Consider the following 26,404-nt stretch of genomic DNA (forward strand, 5'->3'; position numbering starts at 1 on the left):
TTGTCCTGGAGCAACAGACCTGGTGGGCTGGAGTATGGGGTGGCAAGCATGGGCTGTGGCCGTGCAAAGCTCATTGTGCCAGTGCAGGCCTTAGGCCCAGCTAGCCAGAACAGAGGTGAGCCAAAACACTCTGATGTGTCACACAGCAGCAACTTGGTCTGGGCCAGTGCGGATTCCTGGTCCACAAAACATGGTAGCCCACAAAACCAAGCATCCATGATCCACAGACCTCAACTTTCTGTTTCCCTGAGTGGAAAGAAAACAGAAGAGGCAGACCTGAAAGCTCAGACTCAAGGGCCAATCAATAGCATTGGTACTTTCCAAGACCTGATTAGCATAAATTTGGAACCAATAGCTGACCTAAGAGCATTTGGTGGCCCATACGGGGAACGCCTGAAGCTTGGAAGTAAGTGAAATTGCTCGCCCCTGAGGGAAGGCGAGAGAATGGGTGACCATTTCAAAAAACAATGTGTTCTTGTTTTGATTTGTTTTTGTTTCAAGCTGCCTATCCCTAGAACTTTCTCAGGCAAACTGGGGAAAATGGTTGGCTCAGGGTTTGAAGTTGTTTGGTCCTGAGGAAGAGATAGAGATAAACCATGGCTACACATATCACGAAAATAGAAAAATTGATACAATGATTTTTTTGTTCCGTTTTTGTTTCATTCTGTTTCGGTTTTGTTTTGTATTATCTTGTTGAGTTGCTTTATCCTTCTAGCAGAAATATTGGGTCAGAAATTAGCAAAAAACAAACCAAATGATTGTTAAGTAAATTGTTAGAGGAAGGAGGCACCCCAGTAAAATCAAGAACAGTTAGGGCATACGTTGATAAATACAAAAATGCAGCCCATGGCTTTTTAAAGAGTTGTTGAATATATCACAATGGGACCATCATGGTGAAGATTTAAGGGAGAAGGAAAAGAAAAACCCAGGAACTCTGTCAGTTGGCACATTGCCATTGTGGATGATGATACGATTTTGTTTGCCTAGTCCAAAGCCTTCAGTTCAGACTGGTAGAAGACATTTTAGATCAAGTAAAAGAGAAGGTCTCTCAAGCTAGTCAGACAGAGGAAGAAAATTTAAAGGAGGAAGGGCTATCAGGGGAAAAGTTTCAACAGGAGGCTGCTACTTTCTATCACCAGAGGGCGTAAGTGTCCAACCAACAGCTCCACCTATGGAGACAACATATGCTGGGGGGGCCCAAACCCCCGTAGTTGATAGATGGGATCCTGAGACAGGACTTCAAAGATTAGCATGCCCTGTATTTGAGCAGACAGGAGGCCAGCGAATTCACTGTGCTTTAGATTTCAAAACCATGAAGCAGTTAAAAGAGGCTGTAACAACCTATGGTCCCCAAGCACCCTTCACTGTAAGCATGGTCGAATCCATTACCAACTTGAACATGACACCAGCAGACTGGGCTAGCATGTGTAAAGCTGTGCTAAATGGAGGACAATACCTGTTATGGAAGGTTGCCAATGAGGAATTTTGCATGGAGACAGCTAGGCGAAAGCAGCAGCCGGTTATCCTCAGAGAAATCTAGATATGTTGTTAGGAAAGGGACCTTATGAGGGTCAGAAGCAACAAATTGCATATGATCCTGCCATATACTCACAAATTGCTGCAGATGCGGTTAGGGCATGGAAGACTTTACAAGGACATGGAGATTTACAAGGTCAGTTATCTAAGGTAATACAAGGAGCTAATGAACCTTACGCTGAATTTGTAGATAGGCTTATTCAAACAGCTACCAGAGTTTTTGGGGATACAGAACAAGCAATGCCATTAATTAACAGCTAGCCTTTGAGCAAGCAAATTGATGGTGCAAGGAGGCCATTAGACCATGGAAACATGAAGATTTAAACACATATATTAAATTATGTAGAGACATTAATGAATAAGGGCAAGTCTTGGCAGCTGAGGTACAATAGGCTTTAGATGCCAGGCCAAAAACATGCTACAATTGTGAACAAACAGGACATTTTAAAAGGAGTTGCCCCATAGGAGGAGGGTTTAACAAAACTAAGTATCAAAAGGGTAGAATACTGGGTATTTGCCCATGATGCTGTAGAGGGAGACATTGGGCTAATGAATGCCGTTCTCAAACCACCATAGAGGGTACTCTGTTATCAAAAAACGGACAAGGACCAGGTGTTTACCCAGGATATCATGGAGAAAGGCATCAGGCTCCACTGCCAAAAAACAGACTGGGGGGCCCAATGCTCCGGGGCCCCGACCACAAATATACGGGGCATTGGAGGAACCCAGCAACACCATCAGGGTAGTGCCCAGGACACATTATCCATTAGATCTCTCATCAGACAAACTAGAGGGAGTGCAGGGCTGGACATCTGCGCCTCTGCCAAAGCAGTACTAACTTCAGAGATGGGAGTTCAAATCATTCCCACAGGGGTAAAAGGACCTCTTCCCAAAGGAACAGTAGGCTTATTATTGGGACGCAGTTCTTCTACTCTAAAAGGACTTATGATAAGTCCTGGGGTAACTGATTCTGATTATGAAGGTGAAATAAAAATTATAGCCTTTTCTCCAAGGGGTATATCAGTAATTTCACCAGGAGATAGAATAGCACAGTTATTAATAATACCCAGCCAACATGATACATTTTCCAGCCGTACTATAGAAAGAGGTTCCAGGGGATTAGGCTCCATAGGTGTAGATTGGGCTATGCTTTCTTTAAATTTAGATTCTCGCCCCATGCTAAAACTAAATATTCAAGGACATGAATTTAATGGGCTACTGGATACAGGTGCAGACCTTAGCATCATCTCTCGTCAAGAATGGCCAAAACATTGGACGTTACAACAAGCCACTCAAAGGATTCGAGGCCTAGGAGGGGCAACTAATCCCCATAGAAGTGCAATGGTATTAGATTGGAAGGATCCTGAAGGATGTGAAGGACCTATACGCCATATGTATTAGATCATCTTCCTATAAATTTATGCAGACGAGATGTCCTAGATCAATTAGGTTTGATATTAACAAATAACATCAATCCAAATGCGCCCACTATTAGGACTAGACAAGGTTTTAGGAAAGGAAAAAGATTAGGAGAACAAGAACAAGGTATAGCAGCACCAATACAAATAGATCAAGGAACAGACAGACATGGATTAGGTTTTCAGGAGGGGTCACTGAGACAATAAAAATTACTTGGAAATCAGAAAGGCCAGTATAGGTTCCTCTAGCCCCTGACTAAAGAAAAGATACAAGCAGCCCATGACCTGGTCAAACAACAATTAGCAGAGGGACATATACAACCTTCCATATCTCCCCATAATACTCCCATTTTTGTCATTAAAAAAAAAAACTGGTAAATGGAGATTATTACAAGATTTAAGAGCCATTAATAAAGAGATGGTTATTATGAGACCTGCTCAATCAGGGATTCCCCAATTGTCTGCTTTGCCAAAAACCTGGTATGTTTTAGCTATAAATATTAAAGATTGTTTTTTTCAATTCCAATTCATCCTGAGGATAGTCCACATTTTGCATTTACTATCCCTGCAATGAATCATGAAGGTCCTGATCAGAGATATGAATGGAAAGTACTGCCTCAAGGGATGGCTAACAGCCCAACAATGTGTCAAATTTATGTTAACAAAGCAATCCAGCCACTTAGAAATCAAAATCCTGAACTACAAATATTTCACTATATGGACGATGTATTATTAGCACACAAAGATAAAATCACATTGCTAGAATGTTATGCCACACTTAACAAACTTATTAAAAAATTATAATCTAGAGATAGCAATAGATAGAGTACAACTAAATTTTCCAATTAATTATTTAGGAGTTCTATTATCCTCAACCATGGTCCGTCCACCAAAAATTCAAATACGAGTAGATCAATTCAAATCACTTAACGACTTTTAAAAGTTATTAGGAGACATAAACTGGATAAGGCCTTATCTGGGTATACCAACAGGAGAGTTGGGACCTTTATTTGATATCCTAAAAGGTCCATCAGATCCAAATTCACCCCCCACTGGTACAAAGGCCAAATTTGGGGGCCAACAGAGGTGAGACAAAGAACCTCACCCCCTCACTGGTACAAAGGCCTATCCACAAGTATGGCTGTATGCTGGACCGGTAGTCAATGATGGGTAAGATCCAATTGCAATGGTACCAACCTAAGACAGGAGGCTGACGCCTTGAGGTCAGCTCATCCAATGACGGGTAAGGACCATATGTTGTATTAGACAACCTAAGACAGGCACGGTTCCCAAGCCACATGCTTGTTGTTTAATTAAACAGAAGGGGGGAGATGTTGAGAGCCACAGCCAAGTGGAATGGCCCCTGGCATTTTGCCAGAAGTAATGGTTGAGAGGCGAGCCATTAAGATGATGCTGGATTGAAATAGGCTGTGTATTCAATTGTATATAGACCCCTGCTGTCCACCTTGGGCACCCACTACTTTGGAGTTCTCGCAGGGATTCCTGGGGAATTCGCGTTGGTTGGTGAAGTTCCAGTGGAGGGAGTTCTGGTTGGTGTGTGGTGTGCCTAGGAGGGCCGCGTGGGTGGCTTTTGCGGGTGTTCGGAAATAAAGTTTGTTCCTGCTTGAGTGGCTCGTGATTTGTGCCCAGCCAGACTGTGGCACTTAGTGAGGCCCTAAAGCAACTCAGGGAGATCCTGTCTCTAAATAAAATATAACAATAGGGCTGGGAATGCAGCTCAGGGGTTAAGTGCCCTGGGTCAAACAAGATACCACTTCATACCCATTAGGATGGCTACTATAAACACATGAAAGGTTTGGTGAAAATGTGGAAAAATGCCGCAGTCTGGCTGGGCACAAGAACACAAGCCACTTACAGCTTTGTAGATTCAAACAGCAATTCTTTATTCCCGAACTCACACCGGCCCTCTACAAACACATTCTGGGAAAATCCAAGTTCTGCCTGCAAAATTCACATACTCCACCAGGCTTTGAATCCCAAATACTTTCTGAATTCCACGAGAACTCAACAGGACCTCAGGCAGCAGAATAAGCCCTATTCCCAGCAGGAATAACCTTAAACCTGGAACCGCCCTAAACCCAGATTGTTCTAAACCAGGAAGCCCTAAAACCTGATCTGCCTTAATCCAGTAGGATCCTCCTTAAACCCGGATCCACCCTGGTCCTTGAGCAGGGTCACCTTTCTCAAACATACATGCAATGTCACTTCAAATGTCCATTTCCACGAATCCTTCCTCTAAGCAACATGGGGTACACTGGCAAGGAAATTTCGATGCGTCATTCCTACTTGGCGATAGCTCTCAGCAGAAAAATTGGAATCTCTGTGAACAGTTGGTTGACTGATATAGCAGGAAGTTGAAGAGGCATCAGTACATCCATGTTCATAGTAGCATTATTCACAGAAGCTAAAAAGTAGAAACAACCCAAGTACCTCTCAACAGAGAATGATGAGCAAATGTGCTATATACATATAATGGCATGTTATTCAGTCTTTAAAAAGGAAGGTGATTCTGCTTGGATAAATCCTGAGGATATTATGTTAAGTGAAGAAAGTCAGTCACAAAAAGACAAATACTGTTAAGATTTTTGTACCACTTACATGCCATTCCCCTAGAGTAGTCATTCATAGACAGTAGAATGGTGGCTGCCATTCCCCAGTTAGAACTAGTACCAAGAAAGAAAAAAAAAATTGTGGTATGTATGTAGATTAGTAAAGCCACTGTAGAAAACAGAATGGAGGTTCCTCAGAAAATTATAAATAGAATTAAACATATGATCCAGCAAGCCCATTACTGGGTATGTATTCAAAGGAACTGAAAATAGTATGTCAGAGTCATTTGCATTTACATGTTACTACAGCACTGTTCATAATAGCTAAGATATGGAATTAACCTAGGTATCTACTACCAGATGAATAAAGAAAATATGGTGTATAAGCACAATGGAAAATGACTGGGTCGTAAAAAGAATGAAATTCTGGCCGGGAACCGTGGCGCATGCCTGTAATCTCTGTGGCTTGGGAGGCTGAGGCAGAAGAATTGAGAGTTCAAAGTCAGTCTCAGCAAAAAGCAAGGTGCTAAACAACTCAGTGAGACCCTGTCTCTAAATAAAATACAAATTAGGGCTGGAGATGTGGCTCAGTGGCAAGTGGTCTCTGAGTTCAATCTTCCCCCGACAAAAAACAATGAAATTCTGTCATTTGCAGCCACATGGATGGAACTGTATTATGTTAAATGAAATAGGTATGGCACCGAAAGACAAATATCACATATTCTTTCTTATAGGAAGATGCTTAAAAAGTTGATTTCAAAGAAGTAGAATAATGAGCCTGGGAGGAGTGCAGAAGAGGGGAGGATAGAGAGAGGATGGAGATGGTTAATGAGTACAGGGTGCAACTGGATACTAGAAATAATGTTATTGTCTTGTTATAGAAATAAAGGGAAGCTGGGCTGAAGTTGTGGCTCAGTGGTAAAGCGCTCGTCTAGAACATCTGGGTTCGATCCTCAGCACCACATAAAAATAAAGGTATTGTATTCAACTAAAGAAGAGAGAGAGAGAGAGAGAGAGAGAGAGAGAGAGAGAGAGAGAGAGAGAGAGAGAGAGAGAGAAGCTATCTATTTACCTACATATATAATTAAAAGAATAATCATAATGTTCTTCAGTTACTGAATACTGACTATAAGCCAACCATTCTTAAGCAATTTAAGTGAATTAAGGACTTCTTTTTTTCCCAACAGTGTAAGGTACAGGTCTCTTATTATCATCATTACTTTACACAAGGGGAGACTGGAAGTTTAGGAAAATGAGGCATGAAAGGCTTAGGCAGGTATCTGAGTTTGAGGACAGGTAAGTTACAGAAGCAGGCTTGGCTTTCTGGTTATTAAATTTATAATCATATCTTTGCATTTTTTCCTCCCAAATATTTAAAGGGAAAATGTACAGAGCAGACAAATACAGCTGCACTCCAGAAATGGGAAATGAGTACACACCTAATTTTTACTTTTGGTACTAAAAAGAAGCTCTCTCAAATAAAGCAAAAATGATTTAATTGAAAGGAGAGCTTCTGAAATCAAAGCAAAACAATAAGTGCCTTTCTGAATTTTCACATCTAGAATACATGTTCCTTGATGATAGGATGACAGTTTTCTTATGCTGGATCATCCATCCAGCTACCCATCCATCCATTGCCATCTGGCAGGAGTGTCTCAAGTTAAAAGGAGAGGTCATTCAAGGTAGAATACAGAGGATACATAAGTAGTGTAACTCATGTTTCAGCTGGTTCCACTCCCAGTTTTCGAAACTCTTTCCCTCTATCAACAACTAATATTGTAACATAATTATTTATATTTCCACTAAATTGTAGGTTTCCTAAGGATAGGTATTCTGCTTAGTAATCTTAGAATCCTTACCATCCACCTCAGAACACATAGTATGTGAATGAAAACATGTTAGCTATCACCATGAATATTGATAAATAACACGTCTAAGGCCCAAGAGGTTCAAGTGCGTTGTGAACATACATAGGAGAAAGATCAAAAAATCTCAAATGCCATACCAATGCCATACTACCAAAGTCTAGCTTTGGGTCAGACATACAATATTTGACTGAATAATGGGAAAGAATACACTTTAATAAGGATGGCTTTGTTCAGAACACAACAGGGGAATTAATGGAGCAAAGGAAAGATTAGTCAGAGAGAAGCATATTTGTGTTTTACAAAGATTATGTATGGGGCTGGGGATGTGGATCAAGCGATAGCGCACTCGCCTGGCATGCATGCAGTCCAGGTTTGATCCTCAGCACCACATACAAAGATGCTGTGTCTGCCAAAAACTAACTAACTAAATAAATATTAAAAAATTCTCTCTCTCTCTCTCTCTCTCTCTCTCTCTTAAAAAAAAAAAAAAAGATTATGTATGACTTGAAGGCAAGATCCTTAAAGCAAAACCCTTATGTGGAAGATTTATTACAGAATTATTTCTTACAGTTCAGAAAAGTATTAAAAGGACCTGGGTTTTTTCATATCCAAAACAGAGCTAATATTACCTACTTCACCAGGCTGTTTGAAGAGTTAAATAAAATGATACTGATTGCCACTAGAAAGCCACAGCAGCAGCTTACTACAAGAGAAATGCCATCTTTTAAGGGGCCTGGGCTTCTGCCAGGTCTAGTGTGGATAAAATACATGTTGTGGTGTTCTGAAAAGTTTGGTTTCTAGGCATTTAAAGCTGAAGAGTATTTCCTAAATAGCTGTGAGTAAAGTATCTATGTGGCTGTACTGTGAAGATGGGGCGAGTTTTACAGATCTTACACTCAAAATGCTTCATCCTTACCTACAATCTAAGAAAATCCTTCTGAAATAAGGGACAAAATGGGAAAAGGGCAGAAAAGGCCACCTCTAAGAAGGAGGTGGGTCTTCCAGAGAGGTAATTGAGACCTAGTGGGGCAGTCAGGGCCAGAGCAGTGATGCCCATAGCAGCTAGCACAGGAATGGCCTTGGCTCAGTCATGCACAGCATCAAAGCTTGTGTTGTCTTCTCATAGCAGCTATCTCCCTGCAAACTGAGGCAGCTCTGAAAGGAGTAGGAATTATTTTTTCAAAAGCGGCAAAAAAAAAAAAAAAAAGCTATAAGCAGAGTAATGGTGTTTGTTAGACTAGCTCTGAAGCAGGCATATAATATTTAACCAAATAAATCAGGGGCAATGGTTTTTACTATTAGCAATACAGAAAGGCAGCTCTGGATGATTAAGAGAAGGTGACAAGAAATCTGAGTTTGGCCTTGTGCTTACAGAGGATCTGAAGAGCAAAACAAAGCTGATAGAGAAACTGTGGTATACATACACAATGAAATGTTACTCAACAATAAAAGAAAATAAACTCATGGCATTTGCAGGTAAATGGATGGAGTTGAGAATATAATGCTAAGTGAAGCCTAGCATTGGGATAGCCAATCCCAAAAACCAAAATGCCGAATGTTTTCTCTTATATGAGGAGGTTGATCATACTGGGGTTGGGAGGGGGAGCATGGGAAGATCAGACCAACTCTAGATAGGGCAAAGGTGTGGGAGGGGATGGGAGGGGGCATGGGGGTAAAAAAGATGGTGGAATGAGATGGACATCATTACCTGAAGTACAAGTATGAAGACACTAACGGTGTAAATATACTTTGTATAGAACCAGAGATATGAAAAAAATGTATTCTATATGTATAATATGAATTGTAAAATATATAACAAATTAGAATAAAAAATAATAAAAAATGAATACATTTTAAGCTACTGAATTTAAAAGAAGGAAAAAAATACCTCTCATAAACTCCACTAAAAACCAAAATATTCAAAAGTTTCTGACATTGACCTAGCAAATGTTAAAAATAGAAGGGTGTGGGCTGTAGCTCAGTGGCAGAGCGCTTGCCTCGCATGTGTGAGGCACTGGGTTCGATCCTTAGCACCACATAAAAAACTAAACAAACAAAGGCATGCTGTCCATCTACAACTATAAAAAACAAAGAAACAAACAAACAAGGGTGTATTTCTTCATGACAGGTTATTATGAGTACCACTGGTAGAGCTGGAGAGATAAAATAAGAAAACATGCTGGGTGAACCTGATAGTAAGCCCGCACGTGGAGAAGAAGCAAATAAAGAAAACAGAAACATGAATTCAGACACCTAAAGTGCTCTCATCCATGGCAGTTGAAATTCCAAACTATTCAAGGGAATAGTTTGGATTCAAGGGACAGTTGAAATTCCAAACTATTCAAGGGAATAGTCATGTGCATGGTCCTATGAATTATTCAAGTTCTAATAATTAGGAATATAGTAAGTGGAGATAATTCAATTCAATTTTTTCTCACATTGAGACCAAAAGAGACCAAATATGTATAGAAAGAAAACCTACTGCTTTAAATTTTCAGTGAAAAGGAAATAAAAGCTCTATATAATGGCTTATTAATGGCACTCTACTCTCATTATCTTCTGCCCACCAGAGTTCCTGCTATTGTAGAATCTTTGTTGGCATGTCAAATGAAGACTTTTGTTTTTACACATAATGCTAAAAATTGAACCTATAGAATTTGCCCACTGAGCTATATCCCCAAACCTTTTTATTTTTTATTTTGAGCAGGGTCTTACTAAGTTGCCTGACTTTTCCTAAATTTCTCCTGAAGTCTACAGTTAGAAAGAATTTTATAGTCAGCTACAGTGATACATGCCTGTAATCATAGGGACTTGGGAAGCTGAGCCAGGCAGATCTCAGATTTCAGGCCAACTTGGACAACTTAATGAGATTCTGTTTCAGAATAAAATAAAGTAAAAATTTATTTTTTTTTCTTTATTTTACTTCGGTTGGGGGGTAGTTCCAGTGGTAGAGTGCTTACCTAGTATGCACAAAGTTCTGGATTCAATCCCAAGTACAAAAGAAAGGGGAAGGAAAAAGAAGGGAAAGGAAAAGAAAAAAAAAAAAAGGAATCTGTATACAGTGATCCCAGTGGAACTAGCTCTAAATGATGCTCTTGCAGAGAAATCAAGGCCTCTTAGGAAAAACATTAGAAAAAAAAAAAGACAAAACTCTAACCCTCATAAGCAATATTGGAACTAGAATCATTTTTTCCTTCATCCCCACCATTCATCCTCTACTATGTCCTTTTAGAAGAACTGGCAGAGGCTATTACCATTCAGATATCAGACTACAACAGATATTCTAGGGCTTGTTTATGCAATGAAAGTCTACATCTTTTTTTTTGGGCGGGGGGCGGTGCTAGGGATTGAACCCAGGGCCTTGTGAATGTGAGACAAGCACTCTACCAACTGAGCTATATCCCCAGGCCCGGTCTATATCTTAAAACCCTATTTTTGCATCTGTTTAGGGCATCTATAATAAAAATTTAAGATAATACATATCAAATCTTTGTCACAGAGCTGACAATGAATGCTCACTAAATTTGCAAGTGGTAGAAAGAAAGGATGAAAAGATGACTGAGTTCTCTTTATCTTGCATGAATGACTGGGTGGTTATCAATGCTGTGAACCAAGAAGAAATACAGGTGAAACAATCTGTGGGTGAACTGGGGTAATGGGTGTGAGAACCCAGAAAGCAAACAGAACATACATAGAAATTCAAACAAGAGTTTCCTAAAACTAATATTTCATTTCTAGAGATAAGGGTCTTATATTAAAATGCAGCATTTTTTACAGATTATAATTATTTACTTCTGGCTGCGGGTATGATTTAAAATATCCTATAACTAGGCACAGTGGCACACACCTGTGACTTGGGAAGATGAGGATGACGTTTGAGGCAACCTTAGTAATTTAGTGAGGTCCTAAGTAACTTAGCAAGACCTATCTCAAAAAAAAAAAAAAAGTTGGGAATGTGACTCAATGGTAAAGCATCTCTTGGGTTTAATCCCTAGCACCCGCCCCCCCCAAATAATCCTATCAACATTTGCAAAAAGATGGATGTAGAGTCTGGAAAGTGATGGTAATAATTTCCTTGAGGGTCAAAGTTATTTCTGGCATAACTTTGCATTACTGCACAGCATCCAGCAAAACAAAGGTGATCTCCAAGCTCTACTGGAGATCTCTGTGGTCTTCCAATAATACCTGTATTATTGTCATATATAATATCAGTAAAATATCTTGACTATTAAAATGATTTATTTATTATAATTCTGGAGATTTTGAACCTAGAACCTCTTACAAACTAGGCAAGTGCTCTACCACTGAGTTACATATCTTACCCTAAATGGGATTTTTAGATATCACTTCCTGAAATCAAGATTCTCTTTACCGGTTGTCTCATTTCTGCCTTATCTGAACAGAGATAATATACTTTTGGGTTTATTGCACATGTTCACATGCCAAGAAAATAACATCTCACAGGAAGAGGACATGTCTTTTATGTGGTAATTATTATTGGATTATCTTGTCAGTAGTAATATCTTGCCAGCATCTCCCACCCCACAAATGAACATGCTGTTTTCTAAAATTTTTAACATAATACACAAAAAAATTACCCCTGGCCTTTTCTTAGGTTTAATTTTCCTCTGCTTTTCTTTCTAATGGGTGATATTAAGCCAACATGTTTCCTCACATGGGGACTGGCTGAAATAGGCTATTTGGTTACCGAACTGCCTCCTTAGAGAGCACTCCCTGTTTCTACGACATTTCCTTTGCCTAGAAAACTTTTCTATGCACTCTTCATGTGGTTCCTGCTCTCATTGCATTCAAGTCTTTGCTAAAATGCCAACCCCTCTGAGACCTTTCTTATTTATTGTCCCACATAAAGTAACAATCCTTCCCATTCATCACTCTCTATCCTTTCTTCCATTTATTTTTCTTTTTTTTTTGAGAGAGAGAGAGAGAGAGAGAGAGAGAATTTTTAATATTTATTTCTTTAGTTCTCGGCGGACACAACATCTTTGTTGGTATGTGGTGCTGAGGATCGAACCCGGGTCGCACGCATGCCAGGCAAGCGCGCTACCGCTTGAGCCACATCCCCAGCCCCCTCCATTTATTTTTCATCATTTGAGATTACATTATATATTGTTTGCTTGTCAACTGTCTAACACATTTCAAAGTAGACTCTACAAGGGCTAGAACTTCATTTATTCAACACTGAATCTTGACCACACAGAACAGTGACTTAGGAAGCATTAAATTAAAAATAGATGAATGAAATCAGTTTTAAAAAATACACAGCAAGCAATATAAGATTTATTTGTAACAATTCCTTAATCTTTTTAGTCCCCAAACTGTTTCTTGGGATTCATATTCTTTATTTATAATCTAAGCTTCTTGGAAGAGTGTGATTTAAAAATCCAACTAGTGTTTGGAGGGGGGGAAATAATTTTCTGGAAAAGACTCCTGTATCACAGTGTAAAAAGAGCCTCATATATGGCTGCTGAGATGTTTCAAATATATAAGCAAAAATTATTTGAAAATACACTGCTTCCTCAAAAAATTAAACAGTTATATATATGTCTGTAAGTATACACATGTCAGTAAGTACACTTGTGGATAAATACCCCAGAAAGTGAAAACAGAGACTCAAACAAATATTTATACACCCAGATTCATAGTAACATTATTCATAATAGCAAAAAATGGAAGCAACTCAATCAAGTATGCATAATGGATGAATAAATAAACAAAATGTATTTTATATATATAATGGAATATTATTCAGCCTTAAAAAGAAAGGAGATCTAGGAGTATCTAGATTAGTGGTAAAGCACTTGCCTAGTATTTTTGAGGCCCTGGATTTGCTCCCCAAGTATTGGGGAAAAAAAAGAAAGGGAGGGAATGGGGGAGGGAAGGATAGACATTTTGACACATACTAAAACACGTCCTCATAAATCTTGAGGACATTATGTTAAATGAAATAAGGTAGTCACAAAATAACAAATATTGTATGATCCCACTTGATATGATATATATAAGGCAAATAGTCAAATTCATAGAAAAAGAAAGTAAAATGGTGATTGCCAGGGTTTAGGGATTTTTGGAGTTTCATTTGGGGAGGATGAAAAAGTTCTGAAAACAGATGGTTGCACAACAGTGTGAATGTCACAGAACTATGAACCTTTTTAAAACTGGTAAAAATGGCAAATATCATGTTATGTATTTGGGGGCTTAAGGTATAGCTTAGTGGTACAGCAGTTGCCTAGTATGTTCAAAACCCCAGATGTGATCCCTACATAGCACCACAAAAAAGAAAAACAGATACAGACATGTCATATATTTTGAGTCTACCTTAAAAAAAAAAGAAAAAGAAAAAACATTAAAACAGAAAAGCACTGACCTATCTTTTTTTTTTTCTTTTAAAGAATATTCTTCCCAATCAACAGTTCTTTTATCGACTATAATGGGATTATCTTATATCAAAACAGAAGTATTTAGTGTACAAAGGGCTTTTTCATGCATTAAGTCATTTTCTTCTCACACCAGGTCCTCCATGTAGACAGTACAGACATCAATCTCTATTCCTGGATCATTTTAAGGTGGAGGATTGTGGTGAGCCGTGTCAGCGGACCCTGGTCGCCATTACAAGATGGCGCTGATAAGCGCCGTGGCCTGTGATAAACAACTCCTTGTTTTGGGAGAATTGGCACGTAGCTGTAAAACACCCTATGAGAAAGATCCACGTGGCGGCTTTGTATTGGGGCTTGGTATGCTTTATTAGGCTGGGGGGTGCAGGTAAGAGAGAGAAGCTTCCAGAGACACATAATTAAAGGCCTGAATAAACTGCTGAAAGAAGAATCCAGTGTCGTGTCCTCCTTGCTGGCGAGGGGTCGCGGCAGAGGATAAAATGACTTAAATCAAAAACAGAAAAATGTCCAAGCCAAGACTGGATACCAGATCTACCAATCACTAATTTAGGGAGTATACCCTACCAATGTAGCGCATGATATAACATGTGGGGCATGTTGCATCAGAAAGGAGGAAACCTAACTTGATGTAGGGCATGCAACATGTGGGGCATGTTGCATCAGAAAAGAGGAAACCTAACTTGCTACCCGCTTCCCGGTCTGGGGGCCCCATGTGGCTAAGATCGCTCCTGGCGATCAGCCAGAATGTGTTGCTGTGGGTGTGACAAAAGATTGGACCACCTCTAGGATAGGCTCAGAACCTTTCCACCCTCCTGAACAGCTGTAGGATAGGTGTACACGTGAACTCTCCCCACCTGCTGATCTTTTCCTGATTGGCTCCTGTACATTATATTAGCTGTGTGTGTTTTCTGAATAAACTGAGATCCTGCTTTGACTGGTCTCCCTGCCAAGCCAAGCGAGTTCCAAGGTAAGAGTCTCCCTGAAAACATGGGGCAATCTCACACTAAGCATAATGACCCAGCTCTTACAGTGCTGAGATCCATGCTCAAAAGCCGAGGTTTAGAGATCTTGGATGTCCAGGCTAAAAAGGTCTGGGAAACCTTGACACACGCTGTGCCCTGGTTGACGGCTGAGGGGGAGGAGGAGGGAGAGGTGTGTGAGAGGGACCTAAGCCCCGGTAGTTGTCTTGGCCGGCCCCAGCCAGTCCCACTCCCCCCTCGGGCATTGGGCCACCAGGAACCATGCAGAACAATTGGTGAGGAAGAGGGAGATTAACCTGGGAGAGGAGCCCCCTCTGGGGGTCTACCTGACCCTATCTGCCCTTAAGGCCTGTTACTCTCCTGGCCCCTCAAAAGGAACACAAAGACACCTATTCCTCCTACCACTATTTCTTGGCCTGGTCCCCTGAATTCCACACCAAGTGCCCCTGTCCCGGAACACATGTCAGACAGTTGGGATGGGCCTCCGCCATATTGTCACCCCTCCCCACTATTCTCAATGCTGCCCATAAATTGCTCATTTACTTTATTCCACAATATTCAAACAACAGCCTAAGTATAAAAGCATCAACACTACCATCAACAATGTGATAAATTAAAATTCTTGTTGAGTAATTATCCTTGGGATATGACCAACTTGGAATATTTTACAAATTACTGTGAATGTAAGTTACCTGGACTAGTTAACTCTAATTATATATATATAACTAAATAGATCACTTTATGATTTACTACCTTTGACTTTAGTTATTATATTTTCAATTTAACTTTATTACATTAATTATATAAATATTTAAGTGGGTTTCAAGTTAAAATAAAAAATTTTAAAAAGGACTAGTTGCTATCCCTGTCTACACTAGTCTCTCCTGGCCCCATAGATAATTTTTCTATATTTGTATCACATACTCCAAATTCTCTTTTGGGGTTACTATCCATTGGTTTCCTACTGTGAGCAATACTGAAATTACTAACTTCTTCCTCCTGTCAATCCCCAGTATCTAAAGTAACTTTGTTTTTTGGGGGGCGGGGGTGGTACAGGGATTAAACTCAGGGGCACTTGACCACTGAGTCACATCCCAAGCCTTAGTTTGTATTTTTTTTTAGAGATAGGGTTTCACTGAGTTGCTTTGCACCTCACTTTTGCTGAGGATGGCTTTGAACCCATGATCCTCCTGCCTCAGCCTCCTGAGCTATGGGATTACAGGCGTCTGGCTAAAGTAATATGTTTTTATTTAATTAATGCTTATAGTAATTCGTGAGCTTACTGTACATTTTACATGTTCTCTCCAGTTTTGATAAACTAATTTATAAAACTATACAGTGATTATACACTTCAGTCTCAATCTTAGTTCTATCAGCAAAATATGTATTTAATACTTACTATCAGTTTAAGGTATTAAAGACCATCATAAAGAATATAGCTCTCTGCTTCCTGATTGTCATATCCTGAGAGCTACTTTCCTCTTCCACATCTTTCCGACATGATGTTCTGCTTTACCTTGGGCCCAGAGGAATGCAACCAGAAACCTATGGACTGAGACCCTCTGAACCAGCCGTTTTATAGTTATCCTGGCCAGCAGGAAGAAGGAAAAGGTGGAGGTACATCTGCATCTTTACTGCCTCTATAAAAAAGGGACTTACATCACTTCCACTCAGATTTGACTATGAGAACCAGCCATCCAGGACAAGGTCAGGAAATGTCATCCCTAACTGAGCAACTACTCCCAAGTGATAGCTCCACTGTGAAAGGGGGAACACACATTATGGCTGACAGCTAGCTATCTTCCCAACAATGACTTTATCAAAAATTTCAAATGATTCCAAATTGAAATCGGTTGCTTCATCCTCACTCCTGAAAGCATTCTATTATTGTTATTATGAGTATCACCTATCTGGAGTATAGTATGAGATGTGAAGTAATGGTCAAACGCATGCAGGTACATTTTTCATGAATTGTGGCTCCACAAGTTAGTTATGGGCCCTTGAGTGAGTTCTTCTGCCTCTCAAAACCTCTGGATTGTTGGTTAATACATACATCCTAGGATTATTGTAAAAATTAAATAAAATCAGGCATTTAAAATATCAGCCGAGTGCAATAGTGCATGCCTGTAATCCCAGCGGCTAGGGAGGCTGAGGCAGGAGGATCGTGTGTTCAAAGCCAGCAAAAGCAAGGTATTAAGCAACTCAATGAGACCTTGTCTCTAAATAAAATACAAAAAAAACAATAAGGCTGGGGATGTCACTCAGTGGTCAAGTGCCCCTGAGTTCAATCCTGGGTACTCTAAATAAATAAATAATAAAATATCAGAATGTTTGACATATAGTAAAGGATTATTAGACAGTGACTAGCTGCTAATATTTTCCCCTCAACAAACTACAGGCTGAACACCCCCGTGTACTGCGTCACTGCGCAGGTGATTAGCGAGTTTAGAATGGCCAGAAGCTATCTTGTTAGGAATGTCCAGCAAAATTGGGGTGCACTGAAACCTAGAGGAAGGATTTCCAACACCCGAGGATTAGTTACTGTGGCTCAATCGCGAGTGAACCGTGGGCCTGGAGATTCAGGCTGATTGATCAGCGGCCCAGCCCGTAGCTGGAGCCTGCGTGCCGGCATGCCAGCAACTCAGAGAAACAGTGCTACGGATTCTGTGGGGTCCTGCCAACTGTGCCCTCACAGTGCTCCAGGCTGAGTTCTGGGTTTGTGTTGGGGGAGAGAAACAGTCCAGATCTGCCCTCCACACCGGACACCCAACGGAGGAAGCCAGCAGCCACCATATTGGGGAGCTGACGTCACCATCGCCAGTTTCCGACAGATCCAACCCCATTGCAGGAAGTTCAGCGATAGAACAGGTGTGTGACCTTTAGCCCTTCTCCCATACAGCGGGGAAATCGCGTAAAATCTCTCCCTGGCTTTCCGGGGGCGTATCAGAGTAAGCGTGAATAGAGGTGTGGGGAAAGGTAAAGGCACCTGACCTTCAACTCCCCCCTCCCACCAGCGGCGAAAACAAAACCTGTCTCGCCAGCTCTCGGAGGAGTGGCTATTGGAGGGAATGGAAAGAATAGGGGGCTGGTTCCCAATACCAGTGCTCCACATCCAGGGAACTGCAGGCCCAGAGTGTAGCTTGAACTGTGAAGAGGTATCACACTGGGGAAGGCCTAGCTGGTGGGAGAAGTGAGGAAACTAGAGACCAGGAACAACCCTAAGTGAACTGGGTTGGAGAGACACCAGGTGGGGGAGGAAGGAGCGGCCTCATACAGATTGTTTCCTACAGCGCGAGGGCAAAATCTTGGTCAGGAAAGCACAACTCCACCTACTGGAAGTGAAGAAAACAGAAGCCTAACAGTGCATTTTTTTTAACCGTAATTTTTATTTTACTTTATTTTATTATTATTTTTTATCATTTCTTCTTTTTCTTTTCTATTTTTTTCTCTTTCTTTCTTCTTTCCCTCTCTGTCTCTTGGTTTGCTTCCTTACCTTTTCCCTATCTTTCCTCCCAAGCATGATCACTCCAATTACGTGTAATTTACTAAATGCAAACAGATAAATATTACGAGTCGGTCTATAGTCCGCCTAAGCCCTTAACTACCCGCAAGTACTCCTGTCTATTCTCTTGTTAATATCCGCCTGCATTTGAGCAACCCCCAAAGAAGCTAAGATATACTAACCTCCATACCATCATATCTCCCAACCTTAACATAAAATCCTAAGTTCAAACCTCAATTCTCTATATGCCATCAAAATCTATAGGCCTTTAATGAAACTAATGAATTTACCTTAAATCACAATTAAATCTAACAGCTCTAAATATTCTCTCCCAACACAAAGGAGAGATCTTGAAGCTATACAAAACCAAAACAAATTTATAGGAGAAAACAGAAACACAGCAGTCAAACAGAGTTGGAAAGTAACGTGAGCACCATGAAAAAACAAGGGAAAAAAGGATTACACACAATGCAGGATAACTTAAATTTACAGGAGAACCTAGAGATATCAGATAAAGAACTCAAGGCATACCTGACTCAGATGGAATGGAATCTTAAAGAAGTCATTAAACAGCAAGTCCAAACAATGAAAGAATACTTTGAAAATGAATTACATAAACAGATACAAGAAGCAAAAAAATCAACTCTACCAGGAGATAGAGATTTAAAAAAAGAATCAAACAGTAATCCTAGAAATGCAGGAAACCATAAACCAAATAAAAAACTCAAATGAGAATATTACAAGTAGACTAGATCAAGTAGAAGTCAGAACATCAGATAATGAAGACAAAGTATATCTACTTGAAAAGAATATAGTCAACGAAGAAAGGCTGGTAAAAAACCAAGAGCAAAACATCCAAGAGATATGGGATGTCATAAAAAAACCAAACTTAAGAGTCATTGGGATAGAGGAAGGTATAGAGGTCCAAACCAAATGAATGAGCAATCTGTTGAATGAAATAATTTTAGAAAACTTTCCAGACATGAAAGATGGAATGGATTGCCAAACCCTGAAAGCCTACAGGACCCCAAACATACAAAACCGTAATAGACCCAACTCCAAGACAGACTATTAAAAGCTACAAGAGAAAGGAGGCAGATTACATTCAGGGGTAAACCAATTAGGTTAAGGGCTGATTTTTCATCACAGACATTGAAAGCAAGAAGATCCTGGAACAACGTATTTCAAACACTAAAAGATAATGGATTCCAACCAAGAATATTGTATCCAGCAAAATTAAGCTTCAGATTTGACAATGAAATTAAAATATCTCACGATAAACAAAAGTTAAAAGAATTCGCAGCCAGAAAACCAGCACTGCAAAGCATTTTGAGCAAAACACTACAAGAAGATGAAATGAAAAACAGCATCCAAAACCAACAGTGGGAGGTAACTCAGTAAAGGGGGGAAAATAATCAAAGAGGAAAAACAAGCCAAATTAAAATAAATAAATAAACAAACAAAACAAACAAACATGACTGGAAGTACAAACAAAAAATATCAATAGTAACTCTAATGGGTCAAACTCACCAATTAAGCGACATAGGCTAGTAACTTGGATTAAAAAAACAGATCCAACAATATGCTGCCTTCAGGAGACTCGTATGATAGGAAAAGACATTCACAGGCTGAAGGTGAAAGGTTGGGAAAAATCATATCACTCACATGGTCCTCGGAAGCAAGCAGGAGTGGCCATACTCATATCAAATAAAATCAACTTCAAACCTAAGTTAATCAAAAAAAGAAGGACACTATATACTGTTAAAAGGAACCATTCACCAACAAGACATAACAATTATCAAATAATGGTGCTGCAACGTTCATAAAACAAACTGTCCTCAATTTCAAGAATCAAATAGACCACAACACAATAATTATGGGCGACTTCAACACACCTCTCTCACCACTGGACAGATCCTCCAAACCAAAGTTGAGGAAAAAACTATAGAACTCAAGAACATAATCAGTAACCTAGACTTAACCGACATATAAAGAATATATCAACCATCATCAAGTGGATATACGTTTTTCTCAGCACCACATGGATCCTTCTCAAAGATAGACCATATATTATGCCATAGGGCAACCCTTAGTAAATATAAAGGTGTAGAGATAATACCATGCAGGGACAAGAGGTGGGAGGGAAAGGGAGAGAGAAGGGAAATTGCATAGAAATGGAAGGAGACCCTCATTGTTATACAAAATTACATATAGGAGGAAGTGAAGGGAATAGGAAAAACCAAGGGAGAGAAATGAATTACAGAACATGGCGGACGAGGAAGTAGTTATTTTACCAAAGAAACATAAGAAAAAGGAGCGGAAGTCTTTACAAGAAGATGATGTAACTGAAATACAACATGCTGAAGAATTTCTTATCAAACCAGAATCCAAAGTGGCTCAGTTGGATACATCTCAGTGGCCCTTGTTGCTAAAGAATTTCGATAAGCTAAATGTAAGGACAACATACTATACACCTCTTCCTTGTGGTTCAAATCCTCTGAAGAGGGAGATTGGGGACTATATCAGGACAGGTTTTATTAATCTTGACAAGCCCTCTAACCCCTCTTTCCACGAGGTGGTAGCCTGGATCCGACGAATACTTCGGGTAGAGAAGTCAGGACACAGTGGTACCTTGGATCCAAAGGTGACTGGCTGTTTAATCATGTGCATAGAACGTGCAACACGTTTGGTGAAATCACAACAGAGTGCAGGCCCTAGAAACTCTGACAGGTGCCCTGTTCCAGCGACCCCCACTTACTGCTGCAGTAAAGAGGCAACTCCAAGTGAGGACTATGTATGAGAGCAAAATGATTGAATATGATCCTGAAAGAAGACTAGGAATCTTTTGGGTGAGTTGTGAGGCTGGCACCTACATTCGGACACTGTGTGTACACCTTGGCTTGTTGTTGGGAGTTGGCGGTCAGATGCAGGAACTTCGGAGGGTTCGTTCTGGAGTCATGAGTGAAAAGGACCATATGGTGACAATGCATGATGTGCTTGATGCTCAGTGGCTATATGATAACCACAAGGATAAGAGTTACCTGTGGCGAGTTGTTTACCCTTTGGAAAAGCTGTTGACATCCCATAAACGATTGGTTATGAAAGATAGTGCAGTAAATGCAATCTGCTATGGGGCCAAGATTATGCTGCCAAGTGTTCTCCGATATGAAGATGGCATTGAGGTCAACCAGGAGATTGTGGTCATCACTACCAAGGGGGAAGCAATCTGCATGGCTATTGCGTTGATGACAACAACAGTGATCTCTACCTGTGACCATGGTATAGTAGCAAAGATCAAGAGAGTGATTATGGAGAGAGACACCTACCCTCGGAAGTGGGGTTTGGGTCCAAAGGCAAGTCAGAAGAAGCTAATGATCAAGCAAGGTCTTCTGGACAAGCATGGCAAACCCACAGATAACACTCCTGCCACCTGGAAGCAGGAGTACACTGACTACAGTGATTCTGGGAAAAGAGAGGTGGTTGCTAAAGTATTAAAAACCACACCTTTAGTTACTGAAGTGGTAAAAGCCCCACAGGTAGTTTCTGACGCTGTAAAAGTCCCAAAGCGGAAGCGAGAGAGTGAGAGTGAAAGTGATGAGAACCCTCCAGCAGCTCCCCAGTTGATCAAGAAGGAAAAGAAGAAGAATAAGAAAGACAAAAAGGCCAAAGCTGCATTAGAGCATGGGGATGAGCCTGGAGATGGGGACAGTGACACCACAAAGAAGAAGAAGAAGAAGAAAGCAAAAGTGGTGGAAGTGATGTCTGAGTAGTGAGGGTGACATTAAGCCTTGTGCCCAGGTGGTGGGAGAGATGAAAGCCTTATTGAGAAAACAGTTTCTTTTGTTTTGAGGGAGTAGAACAAAGGTTCTGGACAGGGTGGAGAGTTCTGGCACATTTTAGCTGCTACTTAAAACCTCAGTGATACTACTTGTTGTGGTTATCCCATCTTGTCCTGTTTTAAGGATGTGGGTGGATAAAAAAAAAAAAAAAAGGCAGATTGTATGCCATTGACTTCTATGCTTGCTTGAGTTGGGAAGCCTCAGTTTCAGACCTAGAACTGTCCAGTAACTGTCTGGATCTGTTTATTAATGACCATTTTTAACATTATAGTTCTCTCCTACTTTATTCTGGTTTTGTTTTTTTTTTTAACTTTGTTCAAAAAGTTTGTAAAATTAAGTCTGCTCAATGAAACGGTGTAGAACTCTTGATAAATGAAAGAGTAACTGAACCAACGTGTTCACTGGGGAAATCTTGTCTCCAATGGCCTTTGAGGACAGTGGTCTATTCTGGTGTTGGGTATGGGCCTCACAGGCCCAGTACTGTCCATCTTGTTTCTGGCCTAGCCGTCAGTCCTTTGTGTACTCGTCCAGTGCTTGTGTGTTCAGCAGCATTTACCCAAATCCATCTGGCTACTTGTGTTTGTGGCAGAAACAACTTTTCCTGTACCCTCATGTTATAAACCCTCATTTACATTTGAAGAATGGACTTGCTTATTGCTGGGAGAAGAGTGTTGTAATTTTTACATATTAAAGTTGACTCATGGCATTTCAAAAAAAAAAAAAGAAATGAATTACAGTAGATGGGGTAGAGAGAGAAGATGGGAGGGGAGGGGGGGGATAGTAAAGGATAGGAAGGGCAGCAGAATACAACAGACACTAGTATGGCACTACGTAATAACCGATGTGATTCTGCAATCTGTATACGGGGTAAAAATGGGAGTTCATAACCCACTTGAATCAAATGTATGAAATATGATATGTCAAGAGCTTTGTAATGTTCTGAACAACCGATAATAAAAAAACACAAACTATAGGCTTATTAAAAGTAGAAGAACCTTTACAGATTTCCATCACTCAATATAGTGCTTGTCACTGACACATGAAAAGGGCCCAATAATGTTGAAGGGATTTATATAGGAGCTGATCTGGTCTTTGCAAAAGAAGTGTAAACAGGAACAAAACAAATTCATTTTATCGAAGCAGCTAGAAACCATATATTTTAATTGGTCTCTCACTTATCTATAATGCTGAAAAGCACAAGGAAAGATGATCTTATTCATGACTCTGTCATAAATCTACTTGATGCCTAATCCATGTTTCTCTGGAAAATGAAGTTCTCTAAGATCCCTCGGTTGCCCATTCCCATTCCTCATCACTCAATGCTGAGAAATTCTTCCCTAAATAAGGGACATGTTTCCCCTATAGCAGTGAAGGAGAAAAACCTTTGAGTAATTGCAGAAATTAAATAAGGCTTCGGCTTTTCCTGTTTAAATAAAACCCTTTAATCTTTCTTTATATGATAAATATTTTTTAATTTAAATGTTTTTGTCCTTGTTACTAGAATTCAATTTTCTTTTCAGAAATGATATCCCAAACTGAATACATACTTAAATAAATGTATAATATTCTCCTTATAAAAAAAAGAATAAAGGGCCCCTTAAGAAGTAGAAACCTTTGGAGCCAGACATGTTCTAAGATTCACTTTTTTTTTTTTAATCAAATTAAAGTAGCTATTGAAAGCATTCCAACAAAGAAAAGCCCAGGACAGGATAGACTCTCAGCTGAGTTCTACCAGACCTTTGTGGGGGTTTTTCTAATATAACCTATTATTTGAAACAGCTGTCCCAATGATGTCTTTTTTCCCCTATTAAAATGCACTTTTAAAAGAAGATTAAAGTACATCACACTAATACTAATCTATGCAACAGTCTTTTAGGTGTAACTAAGAATTTTCAAGCTAAAAAAAATGAGGGAAAGAACACTGAGACATGAGATGAACATGGTTTAGAATTTTGGTTCTAGTGAGGAGTTAATTTAATTTTGGGAGTAAGAGGTATGTTTGATTGACTTTTCTAAAAAAATTATATATTGTTAGTGTTCTCTTAGTATTTCTAGTTATAATTTTTTTAAAAAAAATGTTCTGTGGTATTGTTGATGGAAAGTAAAGCCTCACCACATGCTAACCAAGCATTCTAACCCAGTTATGGAAAAAATAATCTGCTATAAACATAATAAGCATGGTCTAAAGTTCATTCTCTCAGCTTTTTAAAATTATTTGAAAAAGAAAATCTTCAAAGAGTTATAACCTAGGAATAGTCACTAAGGAAGTCTTATAGATAATATTTCTTAAAGAGGGTAAGAAAACCCAAATCAATAAAAGAATCATTAAAAGAGATATTCAATTATTAGAGTTCTAAAATGATGTTTTTAAAGTAATTATCAGCAGTAGTGTACATTAATTGTACCAAATAATGAGTTTCACTGTGAGATTTCCATATATGCATATAACATGCTTTGATCACATCTTCCCTATTATCTCCTGTAACCCCTTCACCCTAACCCTGGTCTTCTTCCTCTTTCCTGATAGTTCCCCTATTACTTTCACATTGTCATCCCCTCTTCCTAGATTCCACATGAGAAAACATCAACACTTGTCTTTCTGAGTCTAACTGACTTTCTTGAATATGATGGTCTCTAGTTCCATCCTGGAGATGACATAATTTTCTGCAAATGACATAATCTTTCTTTTTGGGTGAATACTATTATTCCATTGTGTATCACATTTTCTATATGCATTCATCCATCAATGAGCATCTAGGCTGATTCCATAATTAAAGTGTTGCGATAAACATGGATACGCAGGTTATCTCTTTTATATGCCCACTTTGATTCCTTCAGGTAAATAACCAGGAGTGGTATATGTTTTTTCTCATTCATGAAAATTAAAATCTATATTAAATACTAAACTTGAAAACTACTGTGTAATCAGATGTATATTAAGACTTAATTTAATTAGTATGTCAATATTTACGATTATGTTTTTGCCTTCTATTAACAGAGTTTGAAAAGTTGGGATTTATTCTGAGTCTTAAGAAAATTTTAAAGGTTACAGGAACATATCACAATATACAAAGAGCATATCTGCTAAATGTTCTCTTCTCCATCTACCCCAAAATCTTTTTCCTAACCTCATTTAGAAGAATAATACGTTTGTTGTTTAAAGTTTTAAAAATTACTCATAAGAATATAGAGAAAGGTAAGTCTCTAAAATCTACTCTCCCCACAAAGATAACTTGAACAATCTAATTTCAATTTTTCTAGGGTTTTAACATAACTTTAAACAAAATATAACAAGAGTTTTGTAAAAAATTACTTTCATAGCATATCAGCATTGTAGGAATACTGCCACATAAAAAATTTTACTTTGCCTTTAAAAATCCTAAGGCATGAACCTGTAATCTCAACACTCAGGAGGCTGAGGTAGAAGAATCACCTGAGCTCAGGAATTCAAGACCAGCCTGGGCAATATGGTGAGCCCCTCTTTCAAAACTATGGGCTGGAATTGTGGCTCAGTGGTACATTGCTTGCCTAGCATGAGTGAGGCACTGATTTTGAGTCTCAGCATCACATATAAATAAACAAAGCCCACTGACAATTAAAAAAATATTTTAAAAAAAGATGTCTACATAGAACTGCATTATGTATGTACGCCATAATTTACACAACCAAATCTATAAAGGTTCACCTCCAGGTTTTCAATATTATAAACGGTGTTACAATGCTGTTACATTTTTACCCATTCAATCTCATTAGAATAAATTTCAAAAAGTATAATTAGATTAAAAGATATATATTTCTAGTTCTGAGATGCGCTGTCAGAAAAGGTGCAATTTATACTTATGGCACCTTTCATGAAAATGTACAAAATGCTGGGCGTTACTAGGGTGTTACTAACTTCTGCAATCTGATAGATGAGAAATGATGCCATTGTTATTTTAATTATTAATTATTAGGGGAATTGAATTTCAATATATTTATTAGTCCCTTTTTTAATATTTATCTTTTAGGTGTAGATGAACACAACACAATGCCTTTATTTATTTATTTATTTATTTATTTATTTTTAATGTGATGCTGAGGATTGAACCTGGGGTCCCACCCATTCTAGATGAGCACTCTACCACTGTGCCACAATCCCAGCCCCAGTCCCTTTATTGCTTTATAATTTTTGCCCATTTTTTTTCCTATTCGGCTGTTCTTTTAATTGATTTGCAACACTTTCTATATTAATGTGAAAATATAAAGAGACTACTCAAATTAACTTGTTAAAACTTCATG

At 39.2% G+C, this 26,404-nt stretch overlaps 1 protein-coding gene and 1 pseudogene across 4 annotated transcripts in view; one reads left to right on the plus strand and one right to left on the minus strand.

Moving 5' to 3' along the window:
* Btbd7 (BTB domain containing 7) overlaps nt 1-26,404 on the minus strand; it is a 113,047-nt gene that overhangs the window by 68,403 nt on the left and 18,240 nt on the right. The gene's annotated exons all lie outside the window — the stretch shown is intronic.
* Nucleotides 20,518-22,550, plus strand: LOC101968580 (H/ACA ribonucleoprotein complex subunit DKC1 pseudogene; annotated as a pseudogene).

Source organism: Ictidomys tridecemlineatus, chromosome 5, assembly GCF_052094955.1.
Source record: "Ictidomys tridecemlineatus isolate mIctTri1 chromosome 5, mIctTri1.hap1, whole genome shotgun sequence".
NCBI lineage: Eukaryota > Metazoa > Chordata > Mammalia > Rodentia > Sciuridae > Ictidomys > Ictidomys tridecemlineatus.